Below are 22,445 nucleotides of genomic sequence, written 5' to 3'. Positions count from 1 at the left end.
TTTCAGCTGATCAGTTGGCAAGAACAAATGGGACAAATGCCCAGTGTGATGGGTTCCCCCTGGAGTGCCACCTGGAACTGGGGTACCACTGAGCCCCCCGACCCACCAGCCTGGGCTCCTTTTACACTGTACTGCTGTGACCAGCCTGCACTTTACCACTTTACAGCCAGCTGCATTTACCTACAGATGCTGTGATCAGCTCAGTATGGGGAGGCACAGCTAGGGCACCTCCCAGTTCCTAAGGCACGCACCTCCTCTCTGGAATGTAAATCCAAAATGATACCTTCTTGCGCAGCAAGTTTAAGTTATATTAACTATAATAAACTGTAATTAAGTGATTATAAGAGATAACAAACGCATCAAAGCAGATTACCTAGTAAATAAACAAAACACGCAAACTAAGCTTTATATACTACATAGATCGGTTATGAATATCAAATTCTCACTCTAAATCAGAGGTGGGCAAACTATGGCCCATGGGCCACATCAGGCCCGTGGGACCCTCCTGCCTGGCCCTTGAGCTTTTCTTAGCTGCTTGGTGGATCTTATATTCCTGAGGGCATTCTGTGTCAAAGAATTTAAAATTCTGCGCTCAATATTTTAAAATTCTGCATAATTCTGCAGCTTTATTTGTCAGTAGATAAATGCAGAGGCTCCAGCATGGCAGTGGGAAGCACAGGCCACTGGCTGCATGAAGGTGGGAGATCACCCTGCAGCCCCCCTTCCCCTGCATCTGACCCTAACATAGTACAAGGGCTGGGCCTGCCCTAGAAACACCCTGGGGCCCTGCCCCTCTGCACCAGGAACCCCAGATGTCAGGCAGGCAGGTTCAACCAGGCAGGATCCAAGTGTGGGGGGATCCAAGTGTGGGGTGAGAGGATTCTGTGTGGGACAATCTGGGTGCAGGCAGCTCAGTGGGGGGATCTGGATGTGCAGAGGCTCATTGGGGGGGTTCCAGATGCAGGGGCAATGGGACTCTGCAAGGGCTTCCAGGAGAAGGTGGTTGGGGCTCAGCGGAGGGTCTGGCATGGGGGTCTCAGAAGGGGGGGGTCTGGGTGCTGGAGGACTGGGGCTTGGTGGGGTGGGGGTCTTGGTGCAGCTAGTTGGGGGTCAGTGGCATGGGGGTCTGGATGTGGGGCTCGGTGATGCAGGGCGGTGGGACTCGTCAGGGTGGGGGTTTGAGTGACGGGAACTCAGTGGGGGGTGGTCTTGTTACAGGGTTGGGGGTCTGGAGGCAGGGGCTCTGCGTGCAGGGGGTTGAGATTCAGTGGGGTGGGGTTTGGGTATGGAGGGCTAAGGGGGTTCTGGGCGTAAGGGGCGAGGCTTGGCAGAGGTGTCTGGGTATGGGAGGTTTGAATGCATGGGGGTTGGGTGGATGGGGGAGCAGCTCCCCATACAGTGACCCCCCCACAGCTGAGGAGCTATGGGGGCAGGAAGCAGGGGAGGATGCTGAGTTTCCTGCTGCTGTGGGAGGTTTCTGGGGGTGGGTCTGATGCAGCCCCAGCCACGCCTTGCATGGGAAGAGGAAGTCCAATCCTCTCCTGCCTCCAGCCTAGCCGGGACTAGCAGCTGATCCCAGCTCAGGGTAGGAGCCACAGGCTGGGTGTCCCCAGCCCTGCGGTGATTTACCTCTCCGCTGGCTGCTTCAGGGTGCCTGAAATGATATACCTGCGTAGCTAGGGAATGGTGTGTGACAGTTCTTGCATCTTCCCTTTGCTTCCCTGTCAGAAAGTCATTTTTCTGCAGGGAAGCATAGAAATCTGCAGGGGATATGAATTTTGTGCATGCACAGTGGTGCATAATTCCCTCAGGAGTAATGTTAGCCACCCGGGAAATGGCTTCCTCCTCCCCTTTCTCCGGTGGGTCATTAACATTTTCACTGACACTCAAGTCTTTAAGACAGGATGAGAATCCTACTAAAAAGACAGAGTTCGTTTTCACAAGTACATCGGGAACAGCATTTTGCAAAAGTGGAACCTTATTGGGATACCATCTGCCACCTCTCTCTCTGTCCCCAAGAAGTCAGTTGTATGACTGCTTCCCTCAGGGGTCAGTTACACAGTTCCCTCTTAAAACCTAAGCCACAGGTGGGGTGCCTGGGAGCACAGATGCTGGAACAACTGTTCTGCCCTGGGCAAACCCTTCCATGTAATCAGTAAGGAGATATTCCCGTACTTTCCCAAATTCCTTCTCAACTCCCCCCTCTGGCCCCCCCTCTAAGACACATACTTCTGTGCTCTCTAGAGTGGGATCTATTGTTTGTTCAGCTGTGAAGGGCTCACAGCTAACAGCCAGAACAGTCCTTTCACTGGCAGCCACTATGGCAGTCCTTTCACTGGCAGCCTCACGCACCTCAGTGGTCTCGAGGATTCCATCACCCTCTGGGCTTCCCTCTAGGACACATCTTCCTCTGCCCACTAGAGTGAGGTCTATCCCTTGCTCAGCTGCAACCTGCTGGCAGCCCGCAACCTGAACAGTTTTCTCACTGACTGGCAATGTGCTCCCCTCCTCCCGGGAGGAAATGCTGCCTTTAGCCACCGGGCAGCAGCAACTGGTCTCAACTACACCCACCGCTGGTAGCAGACTGTTTCCCATTGCTGCAGAGGAATTAAAGAGGCACTCTCCCATTCCCCCCACAGTTCCTGAAACTTCACCCTTTCCTTCTCGGGTTTCAGCATGGTATTCCTCCTTCCTGCTGGCAGACCCCTTTACAGCCCAAGCTATATTGAAAAAGTCATTCCCCAGTAATAATTATGCCGGGTTACTGGGTACAGCTGCCACAGTCAATTCAGCTTCCAAATCCTCAGTTTCCATGTGCACTTTAGCCAAAGGCACAAGGATTTTGTGACCTCCTACTAACAAAAGCTCTGCCATCTGCACTGGCAGTAAGTTTTTTCCTAAACAATGTTTCTTCTGACTACAGAAATTTCTGCACTGTATCCCTCCACCCAAGGAGTTCCTAGCCATTAATTTTGACAGCCTTTATGTGCTTCCTGCCTGGCTATGCAGAGGCTACTTTTACAAACCCTGTATGATGAATGGCAATTGCCTGAGATGCCTCTGTGCTCCGGGTAGCAGCATTTCCATGGGCTGCTTGCTGCCTCTCCCCTCCCCTCACCCTCAGCCCCAGCACAGGGCATTTTCCCACCGACACAGCTTCTGCTGCTCGTGCAGGTGGATTTATTATGCCCATGGGAGAGTTCTCTCCCACCGGCAGATAGAGCCTCTTTACCAGATGTGTTGAGCACTTTATGTATAGACATGCCTTAAATGTGGTAGGGGCTTAATTCCTTTAACTGCTACTGGGTCCCAATGGATTGGGATTCATCTGTTCTAGTCCAGGAAGAAATAAACCCCCATACTTACAGTGCTACAGCCGTTCTTAATACAGTAGCCTTTTCCAGGAACTATAGTATTTCCAAGGTCTTAAATAAGAGGTAAGGAATTCTTAAAGACATGGGGTCATTTTGTATCCTCCCAAGGAAATATTTGGGAGAAAGGCCTAGGAAATTCTTAGGAGGTGAACTTCCTTTTCCCTCAGAAGTGGGAGGGTTTAGGGGGCTGTGGAGTGGGTTTTATCTCCTTACCCTGCAGACTTTGGGAATAAACAGGAAAGGGAAGCTCCAATCTTGGAGGAGCAGCCCTCTGCTATTCTTCTGGCTTCTCCTCCTCACTGGCAACACAGCTACTTGGCCCATCAGAAGCTGCTGCTTTGCGGGAGACACGTGCTGAGCCTAAGTTAAATAACCTATTTCCTTTTACTTATGTAGCACTCCCAAAGTGTTGGCAGGAATATATCCTTGGCCTGTGGAGGACAGCATGTTGCAGAGAATGGCAGTTTCCTGGCATCAGCCCCTCATAGCCCTGAAAAAATGGGGTGGACTAACCAAGAAGAGCTCCAACAGAGAGGCTCCTTGGCGGGTCCCAGAGGGAGGACAGTGTCACAGAGATGGTGCTCCTCCATTTTGTGCCTCCCAAGCTAGATCTGTCCACTTTGACTCTTCTACCCTTATGGAAGTGAAGGAGACAACCAGAGCCATATTTTTATATATCTTCATGGTACCTCCTTTTTAATAGACAAAATACCCCCAATCTTACTGAGGAAATAATTCAGTTTCAGGCAGTGGACGCAAGGGATTTATTTACAGGCCTTTATGACGTTTTGTTCCAACTAGGTACCTCTCTGGCTAAATAGGAAAGTGAATTTAAAATTGTTCCTTTGACTAAGAAGAGCCATCCTCTCTTTGGACATGTACCAAATTCCCTGTAATGTCTGTTAGGATCTCTCAGACATCACCTAACATTTTCTTGAGTTGGCCTTACGTTCCTATAAGACAAAAAGTCCTGTGCAACCAAAGTTTGTGACAAGGCTGTGGCAACAAGGACACTTTGTATAATAATGTATGAGGTTACCATTTCTTTGGAAATTTGTTTTAACTTGGTTAAGTCAAACCTTGGAACAGTGCATAAATTTAAACCTAGCCTTGTTTACTGAGACATGAAGTTGTATCAGGACAAAAGATAGAATGCCTGAATTTTAGCAAAGCACTTGTAGCTGTTACTGACTAAATCGCATGATGTAATTTGGAAATGTGTGTGAGGAAAGTAGGATTCCCAGTGTGAGATTATGGATGGATGGATTATGTCTAATCATTGACGAAGTGCAGATTTATGAGATCTGGTATTACTTAATCTCTATTCACATATAAGTCTTCATCACCAAATGTGTATTTAAAGGTTGTGTCACTTAGCTGGCATCATTTAGCTCCAATGCCAATCAATAGTAAAGGATATGTGATTGTTTTTGAACTTGCCTTTTATGTAAATTCAGATGTGCCAGTTTAAAAACTAGAATGTGAAAGGGATGCTGTCAAGATTGGTAGGTCCAGAATTTTCATCGACTTCAAGGCCAAAAGGGATCATTGATCTAATATCTGATCTCCTGCATAACGCAGGCTGTAGAATTCCCCAGTGATTCATGTGTGTAGCCCATCAACTTGCAGGTGAACTAGAATGTCCTTTAGAAGGACATTGATTTAAAGACTCTAAGAAGTAATCTAGAGTCCACTACTTTCTCTGATAATCTGTTCCAATGGTTTATTGCCCTCACTGTTAAAAATGCACATTGTATTTAGTTTGAAACTTGTTGACCTCAACTTCCAGTCTTTGGCTCTTGTAACATCTTTGTCTGCTAGATTAAAAAGCATCACATCTTCTCCCCCTGTAGGTAATTATTGTAGGACTGTGCATCTCTTAACTTTTTCTTTAGCACCTTTGGCTCTCATTGAAAGATGTGATTTCCAGACCTCAAACCATTCTTATCACCCTTCTCTGAACCTAGTTCTCTCAATATTTCACTTTGGAAACTCTGTGATTCTGTGTCTCTTTAAACCAGTTATTTAAAGCTGTTTTTCTTAACATGAAACACTGCACATTTCAGCACTCAATAACAAACCATCAGTGTAAACAGCACCATCTTCCAGTGCCATGCAGAGGACAGCAGCTGGATGGAGAGAAGCAGGCCAAAACTCAAGAGAGGCAAGATAAAGGTGATACTGAAGCACATTGAGGAACTCTCCTCTGTTGAGGGCACCTGCCCACTGGTTATAATGTTGCTGCAGGTTACTTTTGGATTTCTCAATGCTATTCAATATGCAAGTATCCATGGCTTTGAAAAATGCCCACTAACCCTGCAACTGGCTAGAAGACTGTTGCCCCATCCTATCAGTTATGGCCATGATGATCTTTCTGTCTGTGACTGCCAGGCTTATTTACAGCAATTCAGTATACCTGGGAATAAAACCACACCCCCTCTAATGACTCCCAATAGCGCAAAATGCAGTAACCCATCTACTTAGCAACTTGGTTGCTGTGAATACAGCACCACAGTGCTCCACTCTTTTTGCTGACTCCCCTTTGAAAATTGAGTGCCATTCAAGGTACCTTGCCTGATATTCATTAGATTGAGCACCCCATTGGGTTGGGTCAGCTGAGAAATACAGGAATACATGTGAGCACTTGAGATAGTCAGAACTTCAATGGGAACTGGACCTAGACTAAGGAATTTACTCCTGCAAGAAATAAAAATGCCACTGACTTCAGTGGAACCTAATGCAGTCCCAGTTTCTTCAGGTAGCTTTTCCTTGTTGGCCTGTCTGTGAATATCATGTGCACAAGCTTGCACGTGCATGCACACCCACCCATCTGTGTGTGTGTGTATCTATCTGTCTATATGTAAATAATATTGAAAAAAGTCCACTACCTGTCCAGATTTTCCACTACAGCTGGCAGAGCAAGAGTTTATTTTTGTATTTGTTTTTCTTAGCTACTTAGGCTGGGCTTTAGTATACCATGGCAAAGAAAGCCATATAAGTACATAGATGGCTATACAGACAGCTGTCTCCACCTGTTTATAGCAGCAATAAATGTGTGGACCCTCTCCTAAGGTTACTAACCCCACAAGGTGTTAACTTCAGAGCTGAGTTGGGACCATTTAAATGCTAACTGTATGAGGATCTAAATACCTTGATACCATCTCCTTATGCTTTTATTGTCCTTCTCCCTCAGGATAAGCTGTTAGCCTAATTCAAAGCAGAATGGACTTTGTCATGCTGTCCCAGTGAAAGCAGATTAGGCGGTTTCTACCCCTTCATTCTTAGATATTTTTCCTTTTAATTTCTCACTCTCCTGTAGAAAGTGCAATGGAGAATGGGCTGTTGGCTACTAAATACTGCACATATCACCTGGGAAAGTGGCTTCTGTGCAGGAGTGAAAGTAACATAGAAGACTTACCAGTATGGGGGAACAGTGCCTCGGGTGGAAGGGACGGGGCAGGACTGGGCGGGTCAGCCTCCCCCAGCCAGCCCATCCACGCTGCCTGGCCCATGCTGTCTGGGGCTCTGGCAGTGATTTAAAAGGGCCCAGGCTCCAGCTGCTGCTGTGGTAGGGGCGTCGGTGGCCGGGAGCCCCAGGTCCTTTTAAATCACCGGCCCTCAGGGCAGCTGCCCCTTTTACTCCCCAGTTGGTGGCCCTGCCGCTAGGGTCGCTGATGTATGTGGGTGGGGGAATAGGGACAACAATGGTAAAGCACTTAACATCGGCTGCATCCGGGCTGGTACCGGCGGCCTCTTCTTACCGGTACATCGTACCAGCCCATACCAGCCTACTTTCACCGCTGCTTCTGTGGATTCATGGCAGTGTCTGCATCTTACCCTGGGGAGCTCAGCAGATACTTGAATAATGCACAGTCTGTTTTAGATCATGGGAGAGGAAGGCTGATTATCAAGTGGAATTCTCTGTCTGCTCTCTTTAGGCAGAATCCCCTGGTTTTTTTTCTGAGCTTGCTTACAAGAACAGTGACTTTATTTTCAGGTGTCCTCACAGCAAATTTGTTGGTGGCCGCTCTGACAATTTGTCCTGAAATACTTAATTAACTTTAGGGAAAAGAAATAAATATGTACATTTAGATGTGCAAATCATGGTAATTTATTTATGTGGTTGTTTGTTTTTTTGCAGACTCAATAATAAAAATAATGTACAGTTGTCTCTATTCTTTACTGCATCTAAACACAATAGAAACAAAAATAAGGTGCTTTGCACGTTCTTGTCTTTTTTGTTGTTTCCTTTGCTTTTTTGGTAAAAGGTGGATGTCTGTTCAACAACTCTGAACTAAATTTAAAAATGCTTTTATATAATAAAGTCTAAATAATAATGAAAAAACATATCTGCAAATATGTCAAAAAAATTCTCTTTCACAGGCAAAAAAACCCAGTCCAATCCAGTAATAAAAATGATAATAATGTAGTAACTACAAACATATTCCTGTTATATTTTACTTTACTAATACAGTGTGATAATGAAATTAAAGTTCTGGGTTTTAACACATCCATTGTGTGGATCAGACTACTTGCAAAAGTTCAGGAGCTCTTTCAATGGAAAGTCTGTAGGATCTTGGGTCTCCTGTTATTTCTCCCCCCCCACCCCACCCCCCACTGTTCCTCTGATATTCTTGTTAACTGCTGGAATTAGCCTACCTTGCTTGTCACCATGAAAGGTTTTCCCCCTTTCCCGCCCTCCTCCCCCCCCCCCTCCTTCCCCCTCCCCCCCCCCCCCCCCCCCCCCCCCCCCCCCCCGCTGCTGGTGATGGCTTATCTTAAGTGATCACTCTCCTTACAGTGTGTATGATAAACCCATTGTTTCATGTTCTCTGTGTGTGTATATAAATCTCTCCTCTGTTTTTTCCACCAAATGCATCCGATGAAGTGAGCTGTAGCTCACGAAAGCTTATGCTCTAATAAATTTGTTAGTCTCTAAGGTGCCACAAGTACTCCTTTTCTTTTTGCGAATACAGACTAACACGGCTGCTACTCTGAAACCTGGGTCTCCTGTGAAACTAGAAGAGAAACTTTTAGCTTAGCATCAGTGAGGCAGTTTTGGTATTTGTTCTTCAGAAAATGCAGTGCAAACAGCACAGTAGTAGAAAAGAGGGACAAGAACAGAAAAGCAACTTTAGCTGGGAGTTTGTAGATGTCCTCAAACAGGTCCACATTACTACAGAACTCCTGTACTGTAATACCAGGCTGATTGAAATATGTTTTCATTCTTGCATTATTGCGCATTTACAGAATAAGGTATTTGAGACTGCTTAAATCTGAAGAATCAAAGGAAGCTAATCTGTTTTGTAAGGCAGTTAGTTTGTTTGCAGCCAAAAAGCCTCAACCAGAATTCCTGAATGGGTCGGTCACGAAGGGGTACTGACTGAAAAAGTTTCCCTCACTTAAATGATTTTCAAGATCTTCCAAGAGGATACTCAGGTATTCAGTGACAGTGAAACTGACCTTTCGCTGCACATTATTATCCTGACAGCTGAGAAACTGACTAAGCTCCTAAAAAAAAACTGAAAAGTCTCTTTCTTCCTGTAGGGGCTGGATGATATCAATGATTGTCTTCCTGAATGTATTAATTACTTCAATGCTGTCAGATATCGTTATCTGAAGTTTCTGAAGCTCCAGGTTCAAGGAAGCAATCATGGGTAAAAACTCCTTCAAAAGGAGTAAACAGCCATGTGCTTCTGAATCTTGTAGCTTTTGGGACAGTTCCGGCAAAACTGTGTTCAGAACCTCAACGAGCTCTTCCTGGTGCTCAAACAGCCTCCGTTCACTGTCATTGAAACAAAGCCAGCAGACCAGGTTGTAATTCAGCAGCACCGTATGTGTCTTACAGCCTGTTTAGCACAAAGTTGCTCATCTCCCTTCATTGACATCGCTGGTGTTGACAGCAATGATGCCCTTTTTCACTACGGATTCAACCTCATCCATGCTTTTCATTGAAGCTTCTTGATGGGTAAAACAGTGAAACAAAAAAAAAAGCTGCTGAGTGCAGCTTTCTTGGAAGCAGTTCAGCACCCACCTTGTGCACTGTCCTGTCCACTGTCAAGCCGCACAGATTGTCAAAGCTAACACAGCACTCCTCTATTCTTGCCTGGACCCATTGAAAAATGTGTTTGCCAGTTGGCCTATCACTGAGGCTCACCTGACATAAAATACCTTCAGAAGAACAATGGTGATCACAGTCCAAAAAGTGAACACATATGATTACCTTGGGATTCTTCAGGACATCAAGGCTCTGATCCAAGCACAGGATGTAGAAAGGGCTCACTGAGACTTTTTCAGCTGTTTTGTTTTGTAGAAAATTTGCCAGATCTCATGTGCTCCTCTGTAACATGTTGTTGCTCAGTGGTGTATTTTCTGGTTGTACGGCCAGAACAGTTTTCTTCATGAATGCTCCCTTGCTGAATGGTTTTCTTGCTTTCCCCAAAAGTAGTGCAACTTTAAAAGTAGCCACCCGTATCTGATCTGCTTTATTAGAAAAAAAAAATCTCTGAGCTGACGTTGTTTTTGAAGCTTGTTTTTTGCATTGTTTAACAGCTCGTGCCTCTGAAACTCACTGTGGTAAGTATTGTTCAGCTTTCCCTGTGTGAATGCTGTAGTGACGTTGCATTGCATACATTTTAATTTCATGCATTTCTTTCGTACAAACAGCACACACGGCAACTTGCTCAGAAATGGAATCACAAATCTGCATTTCCCACTGGTCCTGAAATGTTAGTTTTTCTTCCTTCTGTGTTCTGCTTTTCTTAGCAGCAGGTGGCTCCTTGGGGACCATTTCTGTATCACATTCAGAGTCATTTTCTGGCACTGATTTTTAAAAAAACTTTCCGATATCCACTGGCAATTTTAACTCTTCCACCTTCCGTCATGAACAGTCTCAACCTACCCAAACACCACGTAGTGATCTTCCTGACAGTGACGTTGGCCAATAGCCGTTTATGGAGCTACGGTAGCGTGAGAAATAAACATAGGTGATTATCCAGTGAATATGCTTTGTGACTTGAAAAAAAAACCCATGCCTTTGTAGTTCAGCTCTATCTGTATTGAACTGTAATATTTCAAAGGGAATCAGTGCGCATCATGATTTACTTTGTTTACAAAGCGACATTAATATGTAACAGCGCAGTGATTGTTGCAGCACTTCGGAGGCTGTCAGAAAATCTGGTGGTGGCTGGATGCATTTAAGAAACACTGATTTAGGTTACTGAGCTAATGAGCGAGACGAACACAATATGCCTCAAACCCGTCCTCACAGCTTTCTGGTCAGCTTTCTCTCTGCTACAGTTTGGGAAAGCTGTGAGTGTTACAAGTGCTGCGGCTGTTAGCCTACAGTTTTGGGAAGTCAGCACTGCTTTGATCTACATTCCTTTATATTCTGAAGTTTAGCATTGCAACAAAAAGGGCTAGACTCTAGGACCGGAGCTTTTCAAAAGGCCTAGACTCTGCAGAAGCTGGTAGGATTGGCTTCCCCACTCGCTAGGGAAATGTTCGAGAGTAGGCAACTAGTTTCTTTCAAGTCCCGCTGGATGCATCTTTTAGTGCCTTTCAATATATTTTTTTGTATCTGTAAAGTGCCATGCAAACCTATGGGACTATATCAGTGTATTGTTTTCAGACAGCACATGAGTTCGTTCTTGTGGTTTTTTTTATTAACAGTGCTGTCAGACACCTTCAGGATCCATTTGAAGGCTCTGCTCCACATAAATGATAAAGGGCTGTAAGGGACTGCAGAAGACTTTGTTACGGCCTAGCCAGGGAACTTCTGCTTTCTTGAGCCGAGAGGTTATTGTGGGACATAGATAGCTGCTTCGTTATTGTGGGATAGAGAGAGTTTTTGAAGGACACAGCTGCTTTGTTATTGTAGAAGATAGTTCTTGAAGGACACAGCTGCTTTGCATGGCCCTTTGCCAGGTAGTAGAAAGCCCCCCTTTACGAAGCACCTAACTTTATATTCATGAGCTGTTTTTGTGTAATGCTTATTAATGCTGACTGTCTGCCCCTCCGTCGGACTCCGTCCCAGGCAAAGCTCCAGTGTGCTGGGTTCCCCGCCTCCGTGACTGCAACGCTTGGAGTCCCCGTTGCGGGTGGGTCACTAACCTTCAATAAAGCCAATAACTCACAGCTGTGTGTAAGCCTCTTTTTTTCTCAGAGTACTTCTGCCAGTCCTGTGGTGCTTCGAGCACCTTGGCCCAGAACAGGGACACTTTCCACCTCTTGTTTAAAGGTCAGATTTAAAAAAAAGATGTTTGTGCTCACAGATAGGTGTGCGAATTTGTATACTTACCACAGTTGCATACATGACTTGTACATTTGTGTGTGCAAATAGGTACTTAGATACCTGCATGCTGGATATACGTGTGCAATTGTGGTAGGTAGTTGCCCTTGCAAATATAGGTGTTCAAACGTGCATTTTGTCTGCAGATCTCAGACATTAAATATAATTTGGCTCTGTGAGCTCTAGGAAGCCCATTCTCAAAATAAACAATTGAGTTTGCTGATTCATTTTCTTCATCTAATTCAGTGACTTTGGGGTTTGATTCTTTGTAGCTACTAAGTGGCTCGTTTTCTCTAATCAGGTTAGCCATCACCTCTCCAATACTTGCCTCTGGCATGGCAAGCTGCTGCAGAGGCCTGGATGTCTCCCAAGTCTATAACTCTCTGTTAGAAGTTTATCAAATTTTGAATTTAATTCTCTGCTGCACTTTATTCTTTTCTCTTTCATTAGTAAAGTCTGCACAGAAACCAGTGAAGGTTCCAGGCAAGATGGTACCTTGTTTACTCATATTGCCCACTGGCTTTTCAAACATTTGTTTAGTTTCTCTCAGCTTTTTATCTAATAGAAACTGGCAGATGGCAGGATGGCACCACTGCTCCCCCACTGAGGCAGCAGGGAGGGAAAGGAGACATAACCTCTCTCCTTCTCTCCTCCACAGGCAATGAGAACTTGTCTCGGTACAGTGGAAATATGCAAATGCAGAATTTGATTGCTCTGCCAAATTGTGCCCTGCCAAAATTATGCTGGCAATGTTTATTTCTTTTGGGAACCTGCAGCTGCCAAATAGCTAGTAACTAAAATATGCCTGTACGCTACTGCGACAACCACAGAACATAAATCTAACTATAGAACTAATGTTACCTCTGCAGGGCTTTTAAAAACCATCCTCTCCATAATGTCCATAGAGATAACTGTTCTTGTTATTTGAAGGCAATTATCCCTGTGAAAGTGTGCTCTGGATCATGGGTATCAGAAGACATTGTAGATGCTGGTTCAGTGCTAGACTGTGGCTGGCGCTGTGCTGGTGAATACGAAGTCAGACGGCCTTGTGCTCCTGCATAGGTTCCAACCAGAGTCTTATTCTTTGCGCTCCTTGAGCACCAGGGAGCTGATCCAATGGAAGGACTTCTCATTGACTTCAATGAGCTTTGGAGCAGGCCCAGGGAAAGTGAGTCCATAACTGTAGTCCAAAACTGTAGCAGCCGTGTTAGTCTGTATTTGCAAAAAGAAAAGGAGTACTTGTGGCACCTTAGAGATTAACAAATTTGCCACAAGTACTCCTTTTTCTTTTTGCATAACTGTAGTAGTGCTGGACTTCCCAGAGCAGGTAGGGGTGAGCACCTTCTTCTGCATCAACCAGTGGTGTCCAGTGCTGTGTGAGGTACACTCACTTATAGGGTGGGGGGGGTGCTGCTCTGTCCTGCTCCCTTTTCCCAGGGTACCCAGAGTTATTCTGAAGGTCTACCCATAACCCCCTAAAGTATAGCCCGTAAGTACGTAGTGCATAGAATACCTAGACAATGGGAAACTCTGTTTCTCTTTTATAATTTGACTTTTCTCATTTTTTCTCCTTAGGAACAGAGAGAGGGAGTCTGATCTACAGATTTCATAACTGGGTGGATGCTTTGGTGACATCAGTCTTGTCTGTAATCTTCTGTCACTTAACAGAAAGGGTCTCCAGTCAGGAGGGAACAAGTGAGTCATTATTCCACCATACTCTGCCCCACACAATGGAGCAGTGAAGATGGGAGGGAGGGTAAACAGTTTATTGCCTGAGGTACTGGGTTTGAGGTGAGCACTAGGTCTATATATCTGATGTTTAGTTGGCAGCTTTCCTAGTATTAACCCAAATTAACACTTATGTTGTAAATCCTTCATCAGCAGGGCTGAAATTCCCTCCCCCCAGATTAGTGAAGCAGCTATTATTTCTCAACTATACTCTAACATGCTACAGAAGAATAAAAGTAGCTGGCAGCTGTAAATAAAATTTTAATATGCAGTACTGTATTTTAATGTTTGCCTTTTGTAACTATTACAATATATTACTATACACTAAACGGAATATGGAGGTAATTCCCAGCAGTCTGATTGGATAGCGTACAAGACATTAGTTCTCTAGAAATGCATTGCACATATCAGATTTGCTTTACATTTCTGAGTTTTGGAATATATTATCCAGAAGGAGTAAATATTTAGCCCCTTACTCATCAGGTTTCTGTTCTGAATGTAGAGCTGTCCTGTTTTGTGCTTTCCGTTGTCCAGTGCAGTGGATGAAGGTTTTATGGTTGTTTCTTTTTATGGTTTTACACAAGTGATCAGTCTCGTGTTACCCAACTTGGGACCTTGTCCTTTTTCAGGAGGAAGCTAGTGTAGTTCCATATAATTTGAATGAAAAGAGATGTTGTTTTGTTCCTGACAGGGTAGTTGATGAGTTAATGCTTGACTATCTTTTATACCCAGAAGTGCGAGTAGAAATCCTTTCTTGCTGGTATGGTACTCATGGGAGGGCCACAAGGGGGGGCACATGACCTCCCCACGTGACCTTCCATGTGACTCCATCCAGCCCGGGGCCCCCACAATCTTCCCGTCCCCTCTGATTTCCCCCTTTGTATATACAAACATCAACATGCTTAACTACTCACTTTCCCCCCACATATGTAGTATTAAGTCTGTTTATATGGAATATGGGAGTTGAGTGAGGAGCCATTTCAGCATATGTATGATTTATTAAAAGACAAATTTTAAGTAGAACTGTATCCTAAATTGCTTTATGGTATTGTACCCAAACATTGCATTTCAATGGGGGATTCAACTTCCTTTATAGGAACAGACTCCTGAACCACTCACCAGTCCACAAAAGTTGTCCATAGTTATGCAAATAGTCCCGTTGTCTTCAGTGGGATTGATCAAATGATTACGGGTTTACAGGATTAGCTACCAAGTTTATAAATTGTTCTGAATGAAATTGACAATGCCTGAGCTATCAGATCAGAAGGAGCTTCATTCAAATAAAGGTGGGCAGATGTGTGATAAGTCTTAGCTCCATTGCTAAGATCAGGAACATATTTTCAGCAAAGTTCTTGGCAGATTCCTGAGGTGGCTGGTTTAAGGCCGTCAGTGTCCAGCATTATAATCTTAATTTATAGTTCTCTCATGCACAAAACTGGAAAATAAGGAATTTGTTTTCTTTGTTTTACTTCTCCAGTTCCAGTTAACAAAATGCATGTTAGATTAGTTTGGCTGCAAAGAAGAATACTATGTTTACACTGGGGACAACACCTGATTCCTGTTAGGCTGCAGAACTGGGCTGACATTAGAATCCAAACATCCTCTGGTCAGTGCAAGTAGAGGCATTCCTTTAATGATTTGGACTTGATGTGATGCTGTATGGATGTCATGGATATTTCAGACCAATAGGGAGAAACAGAATAAAAAACACCTTCCATCCCCCCTCCACCCCTTCCCTCTTGAGGACTCCTGACCAACATAACAGCACAATACATATGCTAACAAACTTAAACAAAGGCTTTGTTTAAGTTTGTTAGCATATGTATTGTACTGTTAAAATCACTTAAAGAATTAATGCCCTCTCTAGCCCATTCTGCTCCTTTAATGAGCAAAGCACAGCCCCCCCCCAGAGTGTGGGGGCTAGCCCTATGTCTTTCTGGTACCTCGTACCTGCTAAAAAATCTCTTGCCAGTTCTGTGTACTGGTGGGTATCCCCTATTTGCACTCCTTTTTATACCTGATCCTGCAACCAAGAAATGTGGACCTACTCCTAGTGCCTGCAAGGAGTCTTGCAATCAATGTGGCTGTGTGTGTGGGGGTTTGCTGCAGGGATAGGATTGGCAGGATCAGGGGCCTATTTTATATTTGTTAGCCTGCAACTTCTTTTTTTCCCCAGTAGAGACTCAGGATGACATAGACATCAAGGAGTTCTGCAGGTCAGAACTGAGGTACATTGCCAGAGGCTGAGCTGTCTGGAGAAACTTATATAATGCCTACACTGTGCATGGCTCCTTATGATGTTAGTTTTCCCAGCAGGAAACCTGGTTGGTGTTTGATGGGTCTTGCATACTTATGTTGGATTCATTTTGGGGATTTCTGCTTTAAACTTTGAAATCCATGCCTGGTGTAAATAGTGCAGGATTGTTCGAAATGTTCGACAACCTTTGCATCTATTTTTAATTTTAAAGAAGCAATTCTTCATCCCTGATCATTAACCTTTAATATATCTGAGGACGCATTAATGAAGAGCAGCCTGAATACCACACACCACATATTACTATTGGTTGGATCTGGTGCAAGACTTCTGAACTGAAAGGCAAAAGTGGTGGTCAAGGTACTGGACTGAAACAGGACTTGGAAGATCTGGTATTCTTTCCTGGCTGTGCCACAGACTTGCTGTGTGACTTTGGCAAGTTGCTTAACGAGACACTGTCAACCTGAACAGTCACTTTTGAGTCTCTGATAATTAAAGTATTCATATAAAATTAACCTAACATTCTCCAGAATTACTTCCCACTAACTTATAGCTTTTTGGCAGAATTTTCCCTGGAAATTTCTTTTTCAGTTGGCACAATGCAGTATTATCTCTCTTCTTGGCACCCTCACTCCTGTGGGTAAAAAGGAAGGTGTCTCACATTATGTTGTTATTATTATTATTATTATTATTTTTTTGCCCAAGTTTCTAGGATGGAGGAAGAGAAAAGGAAGCCAAATCTATGTTACCAGAGCCAAGCAAATTATTTACAGAGAATAATTTTAATGAATTTAACCTCCTCCCTTTTGCCTGTGGAATGTGTATAAGGCAGGGGCAGTAGTGAGAGATGAGGGAATGGCAACTCAGAGGAGGAGAAAGAGCTGTGTTTGAAGAACACCACTTTAAGAGTGATGCATGGGTGAGTGGGGGCTGACTACATAGACTGCTCAGGACAATATGTCACTGCAGATGAGCTGATTACTGTGAGAACCTTCACTTTGGAATTTCCTGACTCTTAGGGTTTAAATTCCTAAACTTCATGCTGTTGATGCTCTGTTTTTGTCTTGTTTTTTTGTCTCCCCGCCTTCCTCCCTAGAGAATAAATAGCTTAGATTCTGTCAGGATGAGCAATGCATCTATTGCTCAGGTAGCCTGAAAGATGTAGATTGATATTTGACTTCTGGTAATGAAATGAAAAGTGTTTTACTTATGAACCTCAGCAGTATGCTTCATACAGCCAAGTATCAATTGAGTCAGTTTATATGAATTTATGCTTTATCAGGGACTTCATTCACAGAAGCCAGGATCTCAAAAGTCAGGGTGAGTCTGAGTGGAAGGTCAGTCATTTTGCGGCACTTCTAATCTTTCCAACCCAATCCAGGATCAGAAGTGGAAGTACTGAAATACTGTGACTTGCTATGATCTGAACTTTCTGTCAGTGGGAAAAAGCTTGCCCTAGTGAAATGTACAGGCCAGTTGTTAGTTCAGAGTTCTTGTGAGCATCCGGTGCTTTTGAGGGTCACATTTCTCTAATTTACCTTGAGTCCAGTTGTTAGCACACTAGCCTGGGACTTGGGAGACCTGGGTGCAATTCTTACCTCCACCACAGACTTCCTGTGTGACTGTGCTTAGCCTCTCTGTGCCTCAGCTCTCCATCTGTACAATGAGGATAATATCACTGACCTTCCTGACAGGGTGTTGTGAGAATAAATACATTAAAGATGGTGAGGCACACTGATAACGATGATAATGAAGTCCCACATTCATTTAGATAGATGAATAGAGAAAGTATCATATGCTTGATGCTTAGAAATCTTGAAATTTGTTCAGATAGAAAATAAATGGCAAGCTTTACTATTTCTTTTCCTTCACAGCATCTTGGATTTTACATTGTATGATGACAGTGAGCAATGATAACTTTTATCAAAGGCCCTGAGTGGTCCTGCAAAGACTCATGTGTATGATTAGCTTTACACACGGGAGTATCCCATTGTCTTTAGTGGGACTTACCCATATGCATAAAGGTAAGCATGTGCATAATTCTTTGCAGGATGCCCTAAGATGGTAGTTCTGGCCAAACTCTCTTGTCAGATATGAACTGGGCAGCTTCTGTTAAAGTTAGTACAAGTCATGGATGTGATTCTGAAAGCAGAAGTTGGCCATAAGGGTAAAAGTGCAACTGCATGCAGAATGTCTTTGATTACTCTTGGAGAACCTGCCTCCACAATCCCTTCAGTAAATTAAATTGACTGGATTTCAGTAACCACAGGCTTTTTAATCTAACCTTGTTTGTGCATCTTTCATTGCAATTGTCCTCAGCATCTGGTTGCATAACTAAGATAAGTCCTTCAGTTTGTGCATACAAGCATACTGGGGCAGTTGTTTGATTGCTTTCAGCTTAAGAATACCCCACTGACTACAAAGCATTTGAATAGTATGCATCACAATCTTGAAGCTATCTTCAGGAGTTGCTTAGATCATCCACCTTAGGGGCACCCTGTATGGGCTTCGTACTCTGGTTGCATCTTCAACCACTAGAGCCTTTTTTCTTGGCCCAATGGCAGTATGTCCCCTTCTTCAAAGAATATCCCTCCATTTGTACAGTCCTTCCTAGCCTTTTGGGCCCACCTGCCCCACATGTGTCCCTATGAATCTCACACTCTCAGGCTCCTCTCAGCTCAAGTAGTGGTCCTTTCCCATGCAGAGGCTAAGCATCAAACTTAGAGAATACTGGGCTCTGTGTACTTGGGACCCCCATTCCTACATGTCTGTATTAATGTGATACAACAATATATAAACAGACTGAAGGGAGTTGTACTCCTCTCCTTCTCTGTGAATCTGGGACTCTGAGCTGAAGCCTGTCTTGTATCCCTACAGTAGTTGGTCATAGGATGGAAGAGGGATGTATGACAAGAGAAAATTACTCACCAGTAATTCCTTTTGTCATCTCTCTCTCATTCTTTCCTCACATCACACATTCTGCTCTCTTCCCATCTGCCTTCCTCCCTCCTATATTTTCTCTATCCTCCTTTCTTCCTATCACTCTGGACGTTTTCTAAGAAGGCAGTGGGCGGGGCCTTATATACTGTGCTTGACTGTCAGACATTCTGCTTGCTTGATTCTGGTAGGTGGAGCCATGATACTTGAATGTCTCTGTTCAGAGAATGGGGAGCCACAGGGTACAAAGCAAGGAATTAGCAGTAAGTAATGTTGTCTTGCTTGTCACAGCAGATTGAACACTTATCTGTAGTGCACTGTGGAGCATGCTGGTTGTATTTTAATCTCATTTTAAGCCTCTTTTCCACTTGAAGGGGAGCAGGGAACCCTTCAGTTTCTCCTAAGCATGTTAGGTTTGTTAGTCTTATCTGCATACGCTGCCATCCAGCACTGTTACATATGCTGTTCTTCACAAGGGTAGAATGCTATAGGGCTCGCTGCTGTTTCACTAAAAACTGGTGCTCTTGAAGAAGGCGTCCGTTTAGTCCTTTCATATTCATAGAATGGCATTTGGATTTCTAAGGTTTTTGCATCATATTCTGCTGAAATGGTTTAATTTCCGCAAAAATACATATCTTGGATGTTGATAGCATCTTTTGTGTAAGGATAAGCTACATGAGAGAGATTGCACTGGAATGAATTATAGCAGTCTGAACATTTCTTGTTCTGTCCTAGCAGTTGCCGTAATGAAGGGGGGAGAGTTTCCTTGATGCTCTTGACTTTTGTAGCTTTGTTATTTGCTACAGTGCCTGGTGTCCACAGACCCCTTCCCCTGCAGTCTTTTGTTGAGACAACCAGAAGTAATGAAGGTGTACATCTGAACTGTGTGGAGGATTTCAAAAAAATACATAAAATGTGAACACAATCCATGGAGTTTACTTGATTAAAGACAGGCCCAGTCTACACTACAAATACCACAATATCAGGAGATCTGACTATAACAAGGTTCCATTTTGTAGAGCAGGCAGCACCTTAACAACCTTAACTGTATTAGTGTCTGGTTAAAACTGAGAATTTAAATGCCTGCGTGCACACACAAAAGGAAATGTAAAGGTTTATCTTCTCCTAGTAATGGTATCCTGTCCGCAGGACATAGCTGTGTATTATTAGTTGAGCTGTTTAAATATATACTGTAAGTATTCACAAATGCCTCCTTTGCTAAAAGAACATTAAGGTTGCAAAATCAAACACTCAAAAGTTAAGAAATGCCAGAATTCAGATTGCCTGCGCACCCTTAGTTTTGGCCCCCTTGTGCATATGCACTATAACATTCTTTAATTACATAATCACTTGCTATTTTTTTCCCACAAAACCCCTCCGTCATTCAGGGCACATAATGGATGGTGCTTTCTCAAGGAGCGGCTCTTAAATACTTTTTTATCCTCATTGTTCATTGTGTGGCCATAGGCCTTATTTACCACTCTCTATTCAAACCTTGCTCTGAAGACAAAAATATTAATTTCTTCCGGAGCTTTTCTATGGCACTCATCATTATTCTATCTGACAGCTTCACAGACACCGATGAATTTATTTTCCCAACACCCCGGTAAGTATAGGGGGTGGGATGTTATCCCTTTTTGCAGACAGGAGCCAAGGCACAGAGAAATGCAGGTAAAAAGTGTTAACTGATTCGTTTGAGATGTTTAGGACCTGATTTTTTAGGGTACTTTGCATTATATAGGAGTTTATATGTTCAAAGCACAACTTCCATTGTCTTCAGATGCAGCTGTGAGTGCTCGGCACTTCTGCAGATCAGATCTCAGGATCTAAAGTCAGTCATGTAGAAAATGAGGAACACAGTTAAAAATTTGGTTTAAGTGACTTGCCTGGCATCACGAAGGAACTCTGCGGCAAGGCAGGGTTGAATCTAGTTTTCCAGGGCAGCATTCAACTGCCTTAACCATGACACCATCCTTTCCCTTTCTGCAATCCCTTGCCTCATTCATGACACATTTTCCAACTTCTACAAAAAATGAAGCAGGGGTTCTACAGACAACTGTTGTCTTCACTACACAGCTTTGATTCATCCCCAATGTGGGCCCATCCAGCATGCTGAGTGTGCCAGGGGTCCTGTGGAAAAAATTGTATATGCCCATGTAATTATAGTTCGTATTATAATGCACACAAAAGGGGGCCATTGTAAGGTTGCGCAGATAAACTTAATTAATTGTGCTAAGCACTGTACAAACAGAGAACTAAAAGTCGGTCCCTGCCCCAGAGAGTTGACGATCTAAGTGACTAATGTTATTCTTCAGTTTTCAAATTATAAATCTCGGTGTGTCAAAAAAATTGTGCATTTACTGCTGGTGCGAAGGATGGCTTGAAACTGTCCCCAGTTTTCTTAACAAGGAGGAATTTATAGCCAGAAAGCTTGGCTCAGAACAAGTTGTGCAAATAGGCACTCACCGCAGTTGGTTACAAATCAAGAAGTGTGTGTGGAGGAAGTGGGGGTAGAGTCAGGAAAACTCTTCTCGCTAGCTCTTTACTGATCCTGGCCCCTGTCCTCTCTGCACAAGAGTCTGTGCTAGCTGCCTACAGCCCTGGGGCAGCAGACCTGTGTGGTGGTTCCCAGTGCAGCTTCACCATCAAAACACTAGAGGGTGGGACTGCAGAGGCTTGGCTGCTGTCTTCCCACTTCAGCGGCTTGATGAGGGGCGGAAGGCTCTTCAGGCCGATGGGCCCTATTCATGGCAGATTGCTCTGAAGCCTCATGGTGGGGAAAAGGGCGATTATGTTGCCTTCCCTGCTGTCCATTATGCTAGGACCCCACATCCCAAATGAGACTTTGAGGCAGGCCCCAATTCCCTCAGCTGTTGCTCCATGAGGACCCCACTGATACATATGGCTGTGTGTATGTGGAGTTTGGGATTCTGCCTTCTGGAGAATAACTATGGTTGGGTGGCTCTGTGGAGACACTGCCAAATTCTGATTCCAGTTGGACTTTGGGGGCACTGGTAGAGCTTTAGTCAGGATCCATCTGCATTAAGTGGGATGATCAGGGTTTAGCCCATATAGTGTTTCTTCTCTGAAAAGCCTATCCTAACTAAAGGTTCATTCTTTACATCACCTCATCTGAGTAATAAACACACCGTTGCTTAAACTATAGTGCAAGTCAGGTGGGATTCGCTGGTATATCTGAAGGCAGAATTTATCCCACATGTATCATTAGAGTCCCAAGATACGGCAGAGTTTTGGCCAGCATGAAAAGACAGATTGTTCTCGGCGGGACCAGCAGATACGGAATTGCCACCCGAAGAGAACAGGGTAACTTCTGCTAATTCCATTAAATAATTACATTAATTTAACAATACACAAGGATCTACCTGCTTTTTCAAGTTACATACTTTTAAATACATACGGCCTCATCCAAAGCCCACTGAAGTCTCTGGGAGTCTTTCTGTTGACTTCCGTGGGCTTTGAATCAAGCCCAAAGTGAAGTATTTCTTGAAAAAAGGCAGGCAGGGTGTGTACCACAGAACCTACTCCTTCCCCTTTTGTGCTGGCCAGTTTTCAGCCATTGCTGCATTGAACCAATTCTTCATGGACATTAAGGTTGTTTTTCAGGGACTGATTCTTCAGTATGAAGGAATGCTACAGTAGTGCTGTAACCATTTTATTGTGCAGTGATGTATTTAATACTCTAGCTGAGGGCTTGTCTACCCATAAACCACTCCAGCGGCACTGTTGCAGTGCTTCAGTGAAGACACTCCCTATGCTGACAGGAGAGGCTCTCCTGTCGCTGGAGTTAATCCATCTCCCCGACAGGTGATAGCCAGGTCGACAGAAGAATTATCCCATCAAC

The 22,445-nt window shown here is 44.0% G+C and overlaps 1 protein-coding gene across 9 annotated transcripts in view; it reads left to right on the top strand.

Annotated features, from left to right (window-relative positions):
* The window catches only part of ST6GAL1 (ST6 beta-galactoside alpha-2,6-sialyltransferase 1), a 120,608-nt gene that overhangs the window by 5,571 nt on the left and 92,592 nt on the right, over positions 1-22,445 (top strand). For 5 of the 9 annotated variants that reach the window (XM_043492751.1, XM_043492748.1, XM_038416655.2 and 2 more), the window contains exon 2: positions 13,240-13,359. The exons of 3 other annotated variants lie outside the window; for them this stretch is intronic. The gene's annotated coding sequence lies outside the window, so the exon portion shown is untranslated. Of the gene's footprint in view, positions 1-13,239; positions 13,360-18,769; positions 18,847-22,445 lie in introns of those variants that run through there. One more of the 9 variants, XM_038416656.2, reaches the window with a different exon arrangement.

The sequence above is a fragment of the Dermochelys coriacea genome, chromosome 9, assembly GCF_009764565.3.
Source record: "Dermochelys coriacea isolate rDerCor1 chromosome 9, rDerCor1.pri.v4, whole genome shotgun sequence".
NCBI lineage: Eukaryota > Metazoa > Chordata > Testudines > Dermochelyidae > Dermochelys > Dermochelys coriacea.
This window is presented reverse-complemented; position numbering and strand designations above follow the sequence as displayed.